We start from the raw sequence: 16,968 nt of genomic DNA on the forward strand, positions 1-16,968 counted from the left end.
GGTTGTATTTGCATTTTGTGCAACAGTAGCTACAATACTCTTTTGAACCAGCGATCAAGAGTCTGGGGATGTTCTTTGTCTATATCATCTGACAGACTTGTATAAGACAGGAAGACTCATCAGCGTGCACTGTGCATCTGTGTCACCCTAATTTTAGTAGTAGCACTTTAGTTGCCAAGTAAGGCTCTACTTCTGTTGCATGTAGTCTTGGTATGGTTATCAATTTAGGAGTTCTCCATCTTTAAACAGGTTAACATGAAATCCCAGTTCACCAAGCATGTACTTGAAGACTAGTTACTCTACAATCAAAGAAGAATCTCATCTATTCTGACAGTGGTCAGCTGAGGAGAGTGTAAATAAGTTTATTCCTTTGAGAATGATACCTGGCAAAGGAAGTGGCCCTCATTTCTATGCTAAGATTTGTACAACCTATTCTATCTACAAGTTCCTAGTCTGTTTCATTAAAATTGTATTTTATTGTTGGGATAATGCATAAAGGGGTTACAGTTACATTCATAAGGTAATGATGGGTACATTGCTTCTCGAACATTGATACCCCTTCTCTTGTTTTTGTTCCCCTTTCCCTCCTCCACCCTTCCAAACCATCTTGTTTTCCCCCTTCTCTTCAAATAAACATATATGCAATATGTCAGGTAACAAAGTCAGATACAGTAACCACATGAGATGAACTGTAAGTAGAAAAAAAACAGAAAAGAACTAACTTTATATAGTATATTAAGAACAACAACCACAAAGATAAAACTCTTGTTTCCATATCCTAGAGTTCATTTCATTTAGCCTCATCCTGTATGATCATAAGTATATAGTCCTTGAGCTATTGTGATCCTCTGCTAGGAGAATCCTAGACATATACTAATTATTACAAATGAGAGAAACCATGAAGCCTATGCTCCTTTGGGTCTGGCTTATTTCACTTAATATGATTTTTTTCCAAGTCTTTACATTTCCTTACAAATGGGGAAATGTCATTCTTTCTGATGGCAGCATAGAATTCCATTGTGTATAATTACCACATCTTTTTGATCATTTATCCACTGAGGGGCATCTGGGTTGGTTCTATATCTTAGCTATGGTATATAATGCTGCAATGAACATTGTTGTACTAGTAGCTTTAGTATGTCCAGACATACCCTGAAAATTTTATAGGAAGGAATAGGAGATATACTAGGACACAGCAAATTAATGAAAGTTTGGACAAATGGAGCTGCATTAAACTGCAGAGCTTCTGCATGGCAAATGACATAGCAAGTCTGTTTCATTTTTTTAGACTCTCCTATCCTTTAAAGGATTTTGTATCATCTTGACATTTTAAATTATATTTTTCATGCCAGCATATAAATTGAATATAGGCTGGGAGGTTGGCCTAATGGTAGGGTGCTTGCCTAGCTTGCACTCCCGGTTGGATTCCTCGATAATACATACAGAATACAGAAAAAAGCTGGAAGTGGTGCTGTGGGTCAAGTGGTAGAGCCCTAGCCTTGAGAAAGCCCAAGAACAGTGCTCAGGCCCTGAGTTAAAGCCCCAGGACTGGCAATAGATAGATAGATAGATAGATAGATAGATAGATAGATAGATAGATAGATAGATAGATAGATGGATGGATGGATGGATGGATGGATGGATGGATGGATGGATAGATAGATAGATAGATAGATAGATAGATAGATAGATAGAATATAAGAATCAAAGGGCCGGGAGTTTGGCCTACTGGGAGAGTGCTTGCCTAACATGCACAAAGACCCAGGTTCGATTCCTTGGTACCACATACATAGAATAAAAGCTGGAAGTGGTGCTGAGGCTCAAGCGGTAGAGCTCTAGCCTTGAGAAAGCCCAAGGACAGTGCCCAGGACTGGCAAAAAAAGAAAATGAGATAAATATTTATCCCATGGCTTGTTACCAAGAGCATATAGACTGGCATTTGGAAGTTATTTCCATAGTGGTATCTTTAAGTAAAGTCATCGTGGACGTTTCAAGGAAGACTAGAAAGAAGAACACTAAAGCTGAACAATTCTGGAAAGACAGGTAACGAGATGAGTCAGGGAAAGGTTTCTGGCTGAGTGAAGGGTGTAGGCCAAATGATGGGGTCAGGATGAGTGGAGCTGTGATCACACAGTGGAATGCTCAGGAGCAGCATGAGTCAGATAGAGATTAATAATGCACTGAGACTCAACACCACAGCTTAGTAGGTTTGGATTGTACACAGTGGGGAAGTAGTAGAAGTTTTGGGGCAAAGAATTATACTTTAATAAAAATAGGCTAGCAAAGCAATTTCATGTACCACACGTATTTAAAATGGCTTCTATGGCAAAGATTCTGTGTCTCCATATGAATCAATTGTTGAAATCTTAGAAGGGTAAAAGACAGATTTGGAATATGACATTCAGAATGTGAAAGAGGAGATAATTGAGTGGCATACAACAGAAATAGAATTTCCAAGATGTAGTCTACTGGACTAATATGTGGTGGGAGTACTTAAGGAGAAGGAAGAGATGAAAGATAATATTAATTTCATTAATAGAGTGGGGAAGACAGAGTTTGGAAGATGAAAAACCAGTTGTAGGCCTAATGGATTGAAATGATTTGCCCCAGGAAGAGTAGACTAAAGTGGGGATCTATTTCTTTTAAAACTGCTTATAATCTTTAAGTAGTACACAGGAGGTATACACTGCACCTTGATCAGTGTTGTCCCTTCAACATTGTCATTCGCCTTTGACCCACTCCTTCCCTATTTTTCTTAATTTTGTGGTACATACAATGAATTATTTACTGAATTCTCTCCATCATCCTTCATTCATGTACCCCTCTCCCCTTGCCGCCTCTTTTCCCTTGGATGTACACATTTCCCAGTGTTAATTTTGTTGGGCTTTGACCTAGCCTTTTAAAAAGATCATTACCATTCCTAAAAACAACTTTTCTTTCATACAATTGCATCATGGGTAGTTCAGCTTCAAGTGACAACTAAATAAAGGTTATTTTTCTTTTTCACAGTACTGTTGTAGCCCGTGTGTGTGTGTGTGTGTGTGTGTGTGTGTGTGTGTGTGTGTGTGTGTGTGTGTGTGGGTGTGTGTGTGTCCGTGTCCCCAAATACAAAACCTTACACTGTTGCCCCGGGTGCTGATACTTTACCAGTTGAACCACGTCTGCAATTCTGATATTTTGTTGGTAAATTGAAGATAAAAGACTCCTAGTTTTGTCTGCCTGTCTGGCTCTAAACTGAGATCCCCAGACCAGATCTCATTAAAATTATAGATGTGAGCCACTGATGACTGGCTTCTGAAGTACCAATTTTGATGCTTTACCTTCAGGGTTGGGGTGTACTGTGAATATCAGTGATGATGCATCCCTTTAAGTGGCTTCTCAGTCCTCAAGATTCTTAAATGATAACCCAGCAATCCCACTCCTGGGCATTTACCCAATGATGACAAACAAGGCCACACTAAAGCTACCAGCACAACTATGTTCCTTGAAGCATTATTTGATATAGGCCCAACCCAGATGCCCTTCTGTAGATGAATGAATCAAGAAAATCCAATATGTAATATACAATGGAACTCTAGGCTTCCATCAGAAAGAATGACATTTATAAGGAAATTGAGACTTAGAAAAAAATCAGAAGTAAGCCAGACTCAAAGAAGCATAGACTACATAGTTTCCCTCATTTATAATAATTAGTATATGTCTAGGATAGTCCTAGCAGAAGATCACAATACCCTAATAGCTATGTACATATGACTCTCTAAAATGATGCTAATGGAAATGAACTCCATGATATGGAATCACAAGGTTTCTGGGGTCTTTGTTGGACTTTTTTCTTTTACGTTTTCTTCCTTCCTTCCTGCCTCCCTCCCTTCCTGCCTCCCTCCCTTCCTGCCTCCCTCCCTCCCTCCCTCCCTCCCTCCCTCCCTCCCTCCCTCCCTCCCTCCCTCCCTCCCTCCCTCCCTCTCTCTCTCTCTCTCTCTCTCTCTCTCTCTCTCTCTCTCTCTCTCTCTCTCTCTCTTGAACTCAGGGCCTGGGCACTATCCCTGAGCTGCTTCTGCTCAAGGCTAGCACTCTACCACGTGAGCCACAGTGCAACTTTCAATTTTTCTGTGTATGCGGTACTGAGGAATTGAACCCAGAGCTTCATGCATGCTAGGCCAACACTCTACCACTAAGGCACATTCCCTGCCTTCTATTTTCTTAAAAATATTTTAGCATACTGTTTACTGTTAATTCTATTTTCTTTCATTGCCCTCCCCCCCCCCAGTTTATTCCCTGTGGTCACTGTTTCTGATTTGATTTTCTTGGTCTTGTATACAAGTTTACCTGATTTGGAACAAGGTATGACAAAGGGTGACAATGCAACAGTGACATTCACTAGACACTATTTTAAAAATGAACTTGACAACTTAGGGGGAACAGGAGTCTGAGGGAAGGAAAATGGAGAAAACAAGGGAGGGGGTAACACTGCTCAAAAAGAAATGTACTCATTACCCTACCTGTAATTGCACCTCCTCTGTATATCACCTTTACAATAAAATAAAAAAAATTGTAATGAAAGCAAATTTCACAACAGACTTTTGTCCCATGAAATACAAAAGAGAACAAGTTCATCAAATTTAATTGATGTTTATTTTAAAGCTCATTTGCAGGGCTTTTTGATCTCATCACAGGATGCTGAGAACATGAAAAATGTGGCTTATATTCATTAATTATAGATTCAATTTCTAAGTCATTGTACTATTTTGATGGAGGAAATTCTCCCACAACTATTTACACTTTGTGTGTCTGAAATAGTGGCCACTGGCTCCATGTGATAATACCTGAAGTATAGTTGTTCTGAATGAAGTATGAAATATATATCAGACATCTCAGTATATAGTACAAATAATATAAAATGCCATTAGTTTTATACTTACTTACTTTGAGGTAATATTTTTGATATATTAGATTAAATAAAACATTACAAAATTAACATATATTTCTTTTTTTCATATATTTTTTATTGTAATTAATAGAAGGGTTACATGATATTTGCCAGATAGATGGTACATTAATTCCCATATATTGATACCCTTTCACATGTCTTGGTCCCCGTTTCCCTCCCCCCCATTCCCACCCCTCATCTTGTTTTCCCCCGTTCCCTATCCAATTTCAAATAACCAAATACAAATATATCTGATATATCAGGTAACAAAGTGAGATACCGTAACAATATGAGATAACCAAGAGACAGCAAAAGAGATGAGAGATAACAACAATCATTCATTATATGGCTTATGTTTCCATATCCTAGAGATCTTTTCATTTAGCATCCTACTATATGGCCTTTTGTATCAAGGTTTTGCTCTATTGCAAATCTCTGCGAGGAGAGCCCAAGGTTTCTACTGATTATGACAAATGAGGGAAACCATTGAGCCTAAGTTCCTTTAGTCTGGCTTACTTCACTTAATATGATTTTTTCTAAGTCTTTCCATTTCCTAACAAATGGGGCAATGTCATTCTTTCTGACAGCAGCATAGAATTCCATTGTGTACAAATACCACAACTTGTTGATCCACTCATCAACTGAGGGACATCTGGGTTGGTTCCATGTCTTTGCTATGGTAAATAGTGCTGCAATGAATATCGTTGTGCTAATGGATTTAGTATCATAAACACATTTTCTTTTATTTTACTATGGTGATGTATTTATATATATATTTATATATATATTGGATTAAATAAAACATTACAAAATTAACATATATTTCTTTTACTTACTTTAATGTGGCTTCTAGAAAATTAAAAGTTGCATATATGGCCTTTTGGCCTTTATTATACTTCACTGAACAGAATTCATCCATACTTAACATTTGTGCACTAAACTATATCCTCTCAATTTACTTTTTAGCTCATGAATGTAAACATTTTTAGGTATATAAGATCCTAAACTCTTTACAGATAAGTTTTAAGTTTCTATATTTTGTTTTCCAGGTGCTTAGTGCATCTGCTAGCATTTGCTAGACTTCACCATATACTTGGTGATTTGAATTAGTTTAAAATGCTATTTCCATAAAATGTTGAGCCACTTTTAGGTTGTGTCCTAGATAAAGGTGTTGTAATTATGACCAAAATTTATATTGTTGTAAAAGTATTCAGTTAAATGTGTTAATGATAAGCAATTATTTTAATTTCATATAAACTCATTTCTCTATTTTGCTTTATATTTTCATAACAGGAAATCTGAGAACATTATGAGGACAGATTTCTTCACTGATGTTTGTGTTTATTTCATAAGGCTTCTTGATTTTTAATAATGAGATGAAATGCTAGCTGAAATTTTAAAATTCCAGATAATTGTTCTTATTGACTACATATTTAGAAATAAATGTCCTACTGAAGTTTTATAGGAATGTTATAAGAAACATGTGTGTACATATTTTAAGGAGATTCATCCATTATTTTCTTTTGATGTTATCTCCCTCCACTCCCTCAATATCCCCTCTCCCTCCCTTTCTTCTATCTTCCTTTTTTTCATATATTTTTTAATTGTAATTAATAGAAGGGTTACATTATGTTCACCCAACAGAAGGTGCATTACTTCACATACATTGATACCCTTTCTCATGTCTTGGTCCCCATTTCCTTCTTCCTTTTTTTCTTTCTTTTTTTTTGGGGGGGGGGTGGTTATGGAGCTTGAACTTGGCCTGGACACTGCCCTGAGCTCTTCAGCCCTACCTTTGTTTTCTAGAGGTTAATCTGAGATAAGAGTCTCAGGTACTTTTCTGCCTGGGCTAGCATTGAACCTTGATCCTCAGATCTCAGTTCTTGAGTTAGGATTAGTCCTTTTTTCCCTTTCTTCCTTCTTCACTTTCTTCATTTCGATCTCCCTATTTCCTTCCTTATTTCTTTTCCCCCCTCTTTTCCTTACTCCCTGTCTTTAATTCCTTCCTTCTTTCCCTTTCTTTTATTTCTTATGTTTGTTGTTGTTGTCATGATTATTTTTTATTACAAATTACTTGGGATATGGTTGTAAACATTATACTTTTTTACCCCCAATTCCTTGTTATTTCCTAAGTTAAAGATATTCTTAATATAGTGGTATGAAGTCATAAGACAATGATTAACTTCATTAACATTACTTTAATGTAGTTGTCTGTAGTATAGTATGTAGTTTCACCTGTTGTCCATGATCCAGTTCCTGAGCATGCCTGATATTTAATTACTATGTTTTTTTTATTTCTTTTAATCCACACAGATTCCATACTTATTTTTCCTTTTTGTCTTTCATGACTGATATTTTCACGTATCCAGATTAGTTGCATAGTTAATGTCTTTTACTGTGAGTTTCCTATTAACAATATATAGGCTCTACAGCTTGTTTGCCAGTAGCCCGAGATCACAAGGATAATGATTCCAGGCCAGGCTGGATAAAATGTTTGCCAGACTCAAACTCAACAGAAAAACAAACAAACAAAAAACTTGGATGTGATAGTGCTTGCTTCTCATGCTAGCTCAAGTGAGAAGTGGGAATAAGAGAATCACCATCCAGGATGGCCAAGAACAACAGTGAGACCCCATTAAAGCAAGTGTGGTAAGAGCTGGGTGTGCAGTCTAAGCAGCAGACTGCATAGAAAATATAAATGCCTGTGTTCTCAGGACTTCTCATGTTTCCATGAGCAGTGCTGATCTGTACCTTGAATTACTTTTTAAATGTGATTCATTTATTAAGTTTGTCCTCCTTGCATCAAAGCCCCTATTGCATTTATAGTTCTTGCCTCATTATTGACACTGTATACATGCCAGTATAATCTAGTGGTAGGACATTCATGAACAAAATATAGGAATAAATGATGTGCATTCAATGTTAATATGCTGAGGAGCCTTTAATAGTTGCATTTACAGCCAAGAGAACAATCAGGCGATCCCAAGGAAACTCCCCAAAGCCAAATCCTGTCAACACTTCAGAAACTGATGAAGCATAAACTGATTGTCCTACTTGGACACTCCTAATTTTGATACATTTAAAACATTTTGGCCCCAAAAGACTAGAGTATTAGGTGAGTGAAAGGGTAAAGGCCAGTGCTGAAGGCAGGAAAATATAACCTGTCTGTGAAAGAGGCAGTAATTCTAAGATTAGTCACGATGAATTTGCCTGTTCTTTAGGCAATCACTGGGAATGTGGCCTGTGGGTTTCTGGTGGAATGTATTAATAAGGTGAAGGCAGTCAAAGCAAGAAAGAAGACCCTGGTGGAGCCAGGCTTGGTAGTATCTGCCTGTGATGCCAGCACTTAGGATATCGCAGCAGGATTACAAATTCTAGGCCTTAGTGGGCTACATAGTGAATTTGAAACCAAAAGAAAAGAAGGAGAAATGAAAGAAGAAAAAAAAATCAGCTCTGTGTCTCCATGATACAATAACTGAGAGAACTCAATTTAAAGTTGGAACGATTTATTTCTGTTTATGATTTCAGAAGTTGCAGTTTATACTCAACTGATGTCATTGCCTTTGGCCCAAGTTGAGGCAGACATCATGGCAGAAAATATATAGTCAAGCAAAAGCATCTTATAATCTTTTAGTAGAGAGACACCAAAGAGACAAAGGGCTAAGGATAAGATACACCATTGAAGGCCCTGCCCTAATAATCTACTTACTCCAGTTATACCGAAGGTTAACCAACTCAACTGATAAGGGCAGCACTCTCAGGGGCCATCTTAGCACTTTGGGGGTCCAAGTTCATCACATAATCCTTGAGAGACACTCCAGATTCAAACCATTACAGATTGCCTGCAGGCTGAGCACAAGGACATCTGTCTGTCAGGGGATTTGACCAAAACTCCATCTCTTGGTTCTGTACATAGTAGCCTTTGGTGATTACATGGATTAATCATTGAAATGAAGTTTTAACTGCTAAGCACGCATACACACACATACCTCCGGGGAGATTGCTCAACTCTACCAGGGTCATTAAAAGATTTCCCTAAGGAAGAGCTAGATAAGTAGAGCTATGAAGAAAATTAAAATGCTAGGACAAAAGGTAGTATATGCATTTTCAACACAAAAAAAGTGTTACCAGACTGGTCCATGTAATATCATGATCTATGTTGCTTGGAAGTTTAAAGTAACATAAACATCAAATGAAAATTTAAAAAGAGAATGGAGAATCAGATAGAAAGGCTCTTTAAAATTTATGTAAGTATCTGGCAAATATCATGCAATCCTTTTATTAATTACAATAAAAAAATTTATGTAAGGAGATTTTTTTTGCCAGTCCTGGGCTTGAGCTTAGGGCCTGAGGACTCTCCTTGGATTTTTCTCAAGGCTAGAACTCTACCACTTGAGCCTCAACACCTCTTCAGGCTTTTTCTAAGTATGTGGTACCAAGGACTTGAACCCCGGTCTTCGTGCATGCTAGGCAAGCACTCTACCACTAGGCCAAACTCCTGGCCCCTGTAAGGAGATTTTTTTTTAAATGACCTATGATTTTTAACTGCTATGACTTGTATAGATAAAAACATTTCAGTGTTGGACAGGTAACTCTGTAAGTGCCTGAAGAGAAGTTTTCATGTGTGTGTCAAATCTGCAGCAACGAAATAAAGTGTGTTGATTTACCACCAAGTACAACTACTTTTAAATCAATCCTTTCAATAAAATGTCCCAAGGTATTTTAGTTATTTCAGTAAGAACTTCCACCAGAAAGTACTTTGCTGTGTGTGTGGTGAGTGTGCATGTGTGTGTGTGTGTGTGTGTGTGTGTGTGTTTGTATGTATTTGAATGTGTATAATGTAATAACAACAAAATGGAGAGTTTAATTCTGTGGTTCAAAAGTCTTGCATTATCTCACTGTATAATAATTTTAAATTACTAGAGCTTTGCATTTTTAAAACTTTAATTTGAAACTCTTTATAAAAATGAAATATCAGACCAATGAATTCAAATATATCCAAAATACAAAATAGCTAGAATTTTAGCATAGATTTTCTGTCTGTGTTCTAAGAGGAATAACATAATTGAGTTTAAAAACTTGAGACTTCATTAATCTAGAACTTTACATTTCACCAGTTGTGAAGCTGTTCAAATAGAAAATGTGACTTAAGCCCAACACTGACCTCACTAGTGACTGGCCAAAAGAAAATAGCATTTAGAGTTTTCATGACTGCTGACAAGAGTCCTTGGAAAGAATTAGTTTGGAATATTCTTACGCTTGCTAAAGAAAGGAATTAGAGAAGTCAGAAATAGGAAACCAGGAAGAAAACAAGTCTGTCAGCATTCAAAACTGATTACTAGGGGACTGCTTTGTGGTCAAGAAAAAATCCACAGTGTTTCAGCAAATTTAGTAATGTTTATTTCAAAGGACTTTTGTTCCTTGAGTGTTTTGCTACAACTAAATTTGCTTACCTTAACTCTATAAAGAGCTTTACAAACCGCATGTGCTTTCTTTTCATTTGTCAGTTTTGTGTGGTTACCAGCTCTACTGAAGACAGGAGCATTTCAGGATGTGGGAAGCCTTGGTAGTCAGAGGCTTGGATTATGTGATTGTTGTTCTTATTACTGTATTGATCTCAGAATAAGTCAGAAACTGAGCTGTGACCTCCCTTATTAGCAACTAGAGCTAGTTAATCATATTAGAATCCTTTATATAAAATTGAGCAATGAAGAAGTGGGGTTTTTCTAATGTAAACCACATAGATAAATAATACTTGTTTCTTGTGTTTTAATACTCCTTCCATACACAATGTTAAAAATCAAACAGATTTTTCTTTCAACAAACTCTCGCTGGAATTAGATAGCTAGAGTAGAGAGCAGTATGCAAATTGAAATTCTGATGACCTGCACTCCATTTTCTACTTATTTACTTATTAGATTAATCTGTCTAAGGGGGGGCTAACTCCTTAGTTTCAGTTTTACCATCTTCAAATCAAGAATGATGAAACATCACAATGCTAGGATCAAAAGAAATTTTCTATGCTCAAGTATCTCATTCAATCTGTAAATGTGCCTGAGATCTGAGGATTGCAGTTCATAGCCAGCCAAGGGCAGGCAAGACCATGAGACCCTTATCTCCAATTAACTACTCAGAAAAAACTGAAAGTGGTGCTGTGACTCAAGTGGCAGAGCACTGGTCTAGAGCACAGAGAGGCTCAAGGGACTGGCTGAGTTTAAGCCTCAGGACCAGCAGACAATCAACAACAACAACAACGACAAATCCTGTAATGGTCTAGACTGCTTCATTTCCAGTGTACAAACAGAGCTCTACTTCCTTTTGCTCCTTGACGTTCCTTGAACTGAGCTAGAATAAGGCATTAGGCACCCGGACAACCTCAGCCTACAGAAGAAAATGCTAGATTACAATAAACTGATTGCATTTAGTTTAAAATTCATATATGCTTTGGGCTTCATTTGCTAGTTTCCATTTAACATGCAAAAAATTCCACATTCCTAAGGACAGATCATCATACTGGTCAACAGAGGCTTGCTTCATCATTTTAGTTGCAATTCTGATGAATGAATATATTTCCTACTTAGTGATCACATTGTTTTCTCAGAGCAATGACTATGCCTTGGCCTCATAGAAATCAATTAGTAAAGGAATTTTCAGATATTTTTCATTTATATGAATTTCTACATCATCTAAAGAAATACTCAGCAATAATTCTTGTTGAAAGCTGTGCCAGATTGTTGCTTGTTGATAATGCTGAGGTCCTTCTGCACTCATAATAATTTTTATATTTCCACCTCTACATATCTGCCTTTCCCATGCTTAACTAACTACTCATATTTTCATTCATTTGAAATAATCAATTCTTCCTTGATACCATTTTCCCTTCATTTCATTTCAGAGAATTAGGATACTTTCTGATTCTGAAATAGCAGCTTTGATTTTTTCTTTTTTTAACATATATTTTTATTGTAATTAATAGAAGGGTTACATTATATTCACCAGATAGAAGGTGCATTACTTCACAAACATTGATACCCTTTCTCATTTTTTGGTCCCCATTTCCCTCCCCCCACCCCTGCCCCTCATCTTGGTTTACCCCCTTCCCTATCCTATTTCAAATAACCAAATAAACATACATACAATATATCCGATAACAAGTTAAGATACTGTAACAATATGAGATAACAAAGGGACAGCAAAAGAGATGAGAAATAACAGAACATTAAGGACAATAATCACACATTATATGGCTTTTGTTTCTATATCCTAGAGGTCCTTTCATTTTTAGCTTTGATTTTTAAAGCAAAGAAAACAGAAGTAGAACATTACAAATATGCATTAGCTTTAAGAAGCACTAGAAGTTTTATGCAGGAAACAGGGTGACATTTGCATCTATGAAAATATCTAGCATGTGGCACATTATTTTAGTACTTATCAGAAATGTGTCTAGATATCTTTTTTTATGGCTGTCTATTTATCAATAGAGGGTGTAAGTTACATGATTTGAAAAGTTGCACCACTTTTCTTGACATACTATTTGCTCTGAATTCTCTCTTCAGCATGTATAATATTAATTACTAGACAGCTATTAATGTTACTGCTCACATTTCCTAGGGCATTATGAAGTTCGTCCTGTATCATCATCACTAAGGAGGAATGGAAGAAGGGATTCATGCCAGATATTCAAATTATATTGCCTAGTTGAAGGTAATCTGGGTTGTGGCTTGTGCAGAATGCTTGTGTACTTAGTTCTGGAGTCCTTCTCCAAGGTTAAGGGGGCAAAACAATCAAAATAAAGACACCAACCACTTAATGTATACCTTGTCAAATGTCCTGCTCTCTGCTTGGCTTCTTGATAGGTGGGAATGAAACCAGCCTAACAACCTCAAGAATCCAGTCACTCCAGAGGCTGGGAGCTTGGCCTAGTGGTAGAGTGCTTGCCTAGCATGCACGAAAACCTGGGTTCAATTCCTCAATACTACATGCATAGAATAAAGCTGGCAGTGGCGCTGTGGCTCAAGTGGTAGAGCTCCAGCCTTGAGAAAGTCCAAGGATATTGCTAAGGCCCTGAGTTCAAGGCCCAGGACTGGCAAAAAAAAAAAAAAAGAAAGAAAAAAGAACCCAGTCACTCCTCTCTTCAATTCTACACTTCCCCTTTCCACTCCCTTTCCAAGATTAGAAAATTTAATCTTCCTCAATGAAGCAGAACCACAAACATCTTCATTTCTTTATGAGGAGTTTTGTGTTTGTTAAGTGGGTGTTGAGGGAGGAATTGCCATAGAAGAGAGAATAACCTTTGCCTTTTCATTTTACCATGATGAGTCACAGCGATCCCGAGAGCTGGCAGTCAGCGTGGTGTGAACTCCACTGTCCTATAGACACTGGTTTTCCCGAGGACTAAGCAGCAATGCTTATCCCTTGAGCCCCTAGGAGGAGACATAGATTACCTCATTACAATCACAAGTATTTACTAAATGAACTGAATATTTTGTGAGTTACTGTTTTCGTTTTCTGTTCAGAGGAATGATTTTTTTAGATTTTTTTTTTTAGATTAATTAAACACTAGCAGAGGGAGCTCAAGGACACTGCTGCTCTCCAAGCATAGTGTTTTGATGAATTTTTCTCCAGAGAAACAAGGAATATGGGTTGTTAAACATACTAAATTAAACTTTAAAAGTTCTCCAACCAATATACCTTGATTTGTTTATTTGAAATAGGAAAGGGGGAAACAAGATCAGGGGAAGAGATGGGGGAGGAAAATGGGGACAAAAACATGAGAAGGGATATCAATGTATGTAAAGTAATGCACCTTCTATCTGGCGAGTATAACTAATACTTCTATTAATTACAATTAAAAAAAAGAAAAGGGGCCGGGAGTTTGGCCTAGTGGTAGCATGCCCGGGTTCGATTCCTTGGTACTACATACTTAGAAAATAGCCAGAGTGATGCTGAGGCTCAAGTGCTAGAGTTCTAGCCTTGAGAAAAATCCAAGGAGAGTCCTCAGGCCCTGAGCTCAAGCTCAGGACTGGCAAAAAGAAAAAAAAAGTTCTCCAACCAACGATAGATTGAGATTCTGCTTTTTTACACCAGAGTTGTTCTATCTCTTGGTTACCACTATGTCTGTTCACCTATTGTGGAGTAAGTAAACTGTTCTGAATTAGGATGGAAAAGTACAAACTGTTGATAAAATACAAGGAATATGGGTTATTAAAATGCTAAATCAGACCTTAAAAATTCTTGAATCTAAAACAGATCTGGATTCTGCTTCTTACACCAGAGAAGCTGTTCTCTCTGTACCACTGTATCTTTTCACATATTGTGAAGTTAGTAAAAATGTTCTGAATCTACATGGAAAAGTACATGCTGTTCACAGAGCTTACCGAAATATCTTTGAAAATGAAATGTTTGGTGGGTACACAGATCCTTGTACTTCGCATTTGTTACAAAGTTAACTGTTCATTTATATTCTTGATAAATATCAAGAACATTGTTTGTGAGAACCAGAAGTTTCCCTGATTATTGGGCAGTCACCAGTGAACCCTTCAAATCCTGTGCTACTTTACAACTTCTGCTCACAAATTCCCTTATTTAAAATACTGTTTTAAGACACTGTTCAAGGTCATTTTTTATAAAGCTAAACCCATGCTGTTTTCATCCCTTTATAGCCTAATGAATGTTCCTCCCACAACACTGTCATACATGGAAACTTGTAGTCATTCTGATAAAAATTATAGGATATGTTATAACATCAATTGAAGAGTATGTGGACACACACACACACACATATACACACATACATATATAATGAATCTTGAAGGTATAGCACTAATTAAAAGTGGGAATGGGAAAGGTTTTATTTGCTTAACTCATGTTTCAGAAGCATTCTTGCATATAGATATAGGATGTGAAAGAAGGGAGGGAGTATGTTATCATCAACCATTTTAAAGCATAGAACTAGTAAGAATCTTGAAGTTTTGGGAGCTAGTATTAGAAGAGAGGTCTTGTGACATGCTATCTTCCTCTTGCAACACAAATCAAATTCTAGTAGTATTTATGCCCTGCAGCTTTCTCTTGAAACTTGGTGCAAGACAATTCCATTTATATAAATTCCATCTGCCGAAGTAACTATGAAAAAGTGACTATTTAGGATCTCTAATTACATCCAATTGAATATCAAACTGGTTTTAAAATTGGGCAGTTAGTTTGAGAGTCTGGATTCTCAATCTGAGGCTGTGTCATCTTTCTAGAGCACAGAAATCCATTCACAGGAACCTCTCAGTGTGTATAGTTGGGTACTATTAAGAATATAACTTTTGATAACTGGATGAGGTGAAGTCAAAAGTGCTTTGATGTGAGATGAAGACTCAGTTTTGACAAATGACCACGTTAGTAGGATGGGGAAATTTTGGTATGTCTTGCTATGATTATCTGTATACCCTTCTCATCCTATCCAGAAGCGCTGCCATTCTCTCTTATGAGCTATGTGTGCATCACAGAACATGCTAGAGGAGCACTAGAGAGAGATTTCAGAACTAACCTATGACTGCTTCAAGTTTAACTTTTAAAAAAATGGCTACCTACATCTCCAAACTTAATTTCTCAAGATCTGAGAAAGAAGTCAACTAAGTGAATGGAGCTCTGGCATATGTGGGGCCCACAAGTTGGTGTGTAGGGCCCTCTGCTGGTCATTTACTAGTAAGTATTAGATGACTTGGAAGTGAGGGCTTCTGGTCTGGCATAGGTAAATTCTCTTAAAGTCATCGATACACTTGGGTCTTTAGTGAGAGTTATCTCCAGCAAATAGCTGAACACATTATTACCAGAGCCTTTGGTCAGTGACCTGGGTTTATCTGAGTAGTTATCATTCTCAAGTGGTAACTTGAAAAGTCATGTGCCTTCCATTTATCCTTGTTTTCTGAAAAGAGTTTTAGCCTGTCAGTTCCCAACTCCAATGCTCTCAGAAGCTTTGATTGTAGAAATCTAATGTATAATGTACAATGTATAATACTCCAAAATTCCTTCGATTACACATGATCTTTGGTAACCATTCATTCCTACCACCAGATGGTGCTACTTCCTTGCATAATCTAGGACAGAATTTCAAAGTTTGGAGAGGGTTGGGAGGAGAGCCACCTTGTGCTAACTTGTATAATAATATGAATCCCACACAAATCCAACTATTACAACAATAGCATCTAATGTATGCAATAGCAAATTATTCCTATTTGTCGACTTAAGAAGCCAATATGCTGAGAGCCTATAACTTCATAAACCAGAGGTGTTATGTAGTGATAACCTGCACATGATTTTGGTTAATGGTCTCCCCCCCAACTTTTAAGAAACGTAGATTAAATGAAGATAGCAATAAATACCTACAAAGTAATATACTAAGAAAATATTGATATTAATTACATCAGAGTAATTTCTTTGTTTGAACAATGTACAATACCTGAGAAAATAGCTTTGATAAGGAACCTCAGCCATATTGCTTTCAGGGTGAGCTCCTATTGGCTGGAATACATTAACTATTAGATATCACTTAGGTTCTGGAAAAATGGCAGTTTTTGTCCCAACTGACTAGGTAGAGGGGATTAGACAGCCAAGTTTTATTTAGAATTTAATTGCTAAAAAGAGGCCAGTTTCTTCATGGGAAAATAACAGCGTTAAATAGTTAATAGGTATTAGGACTTATTTGTTTAAACAAGAGAAGAGAATGCCAAAATAGCCAACAGAAGATAATTGACATTTCTGATTTCTGTTTCTTCCTATGCTATTCCAAGAGTAACTTCTCTGTTTTAAGAACCATCAGATCTCCAAGGCCAGTGAACTTCAACTTGTAGACAAGGTATTACTTTCTATTAGTGTAATTTGTTCTGTTTTTCATTTAATATGTGCTTTAAAATGTCAGTATTTGTTAATTCCTGACATGGAATTCACTCTTAAGACAAATGAATAGGAAGGTATGAAGATCCATTCAGACTCTTTTTCCTAGTTCAGGTTTTAGCCAAAGGCTTTTCTTTGTGTGATGGTTTTGAGTTATGTAT

General features: G+C 37.0%; 1 protein-coding gene across 3 annotated transcripts in view; it reads left to right on the top strand.

The window, feature by feature from the left end:
* LOC150063515 (hyaluronidase Ccc Hy-4-like) overlaps nt 1-16,968 on the top strand; it is a 36,651-nt gene that overhangs the window by 15,733 nt on the left and 3,950 nt on the right. For all 3 annotated transcript variants that reach the window (XM_090333230.1, XM_090333231.1, XM_090333232.1), the window contains exons 4-6: nt 12,539-12,631; nt 15,379-15,619; nt 16,705-16,769. The gene's annotated coding sequence lies outside the window, so the exon portion shown is untranslated. The remainder of the gene's footprint in view (nt 1-12,538; nt 12,632-15,378; nt 15,620-16,704; nt 16,770-16,968) is intronic.

The sequence above is a fragment of the Megascapheus bottae genome, chromosome 5 (genome assembly GCF_031878675.1).
Source record: "Megascapheus bottae isolate mThoBot1 chromosome 5, mThoBot2.hap1, whole genome shotgun sequence".
In the NCBI taxonomy this organism is placed as follows: Eukaryota; Metazoa; Chordata; class Mammalia; order Rodentia; family Geomyidae; genus Megascapheus; species Megascapheus bottae.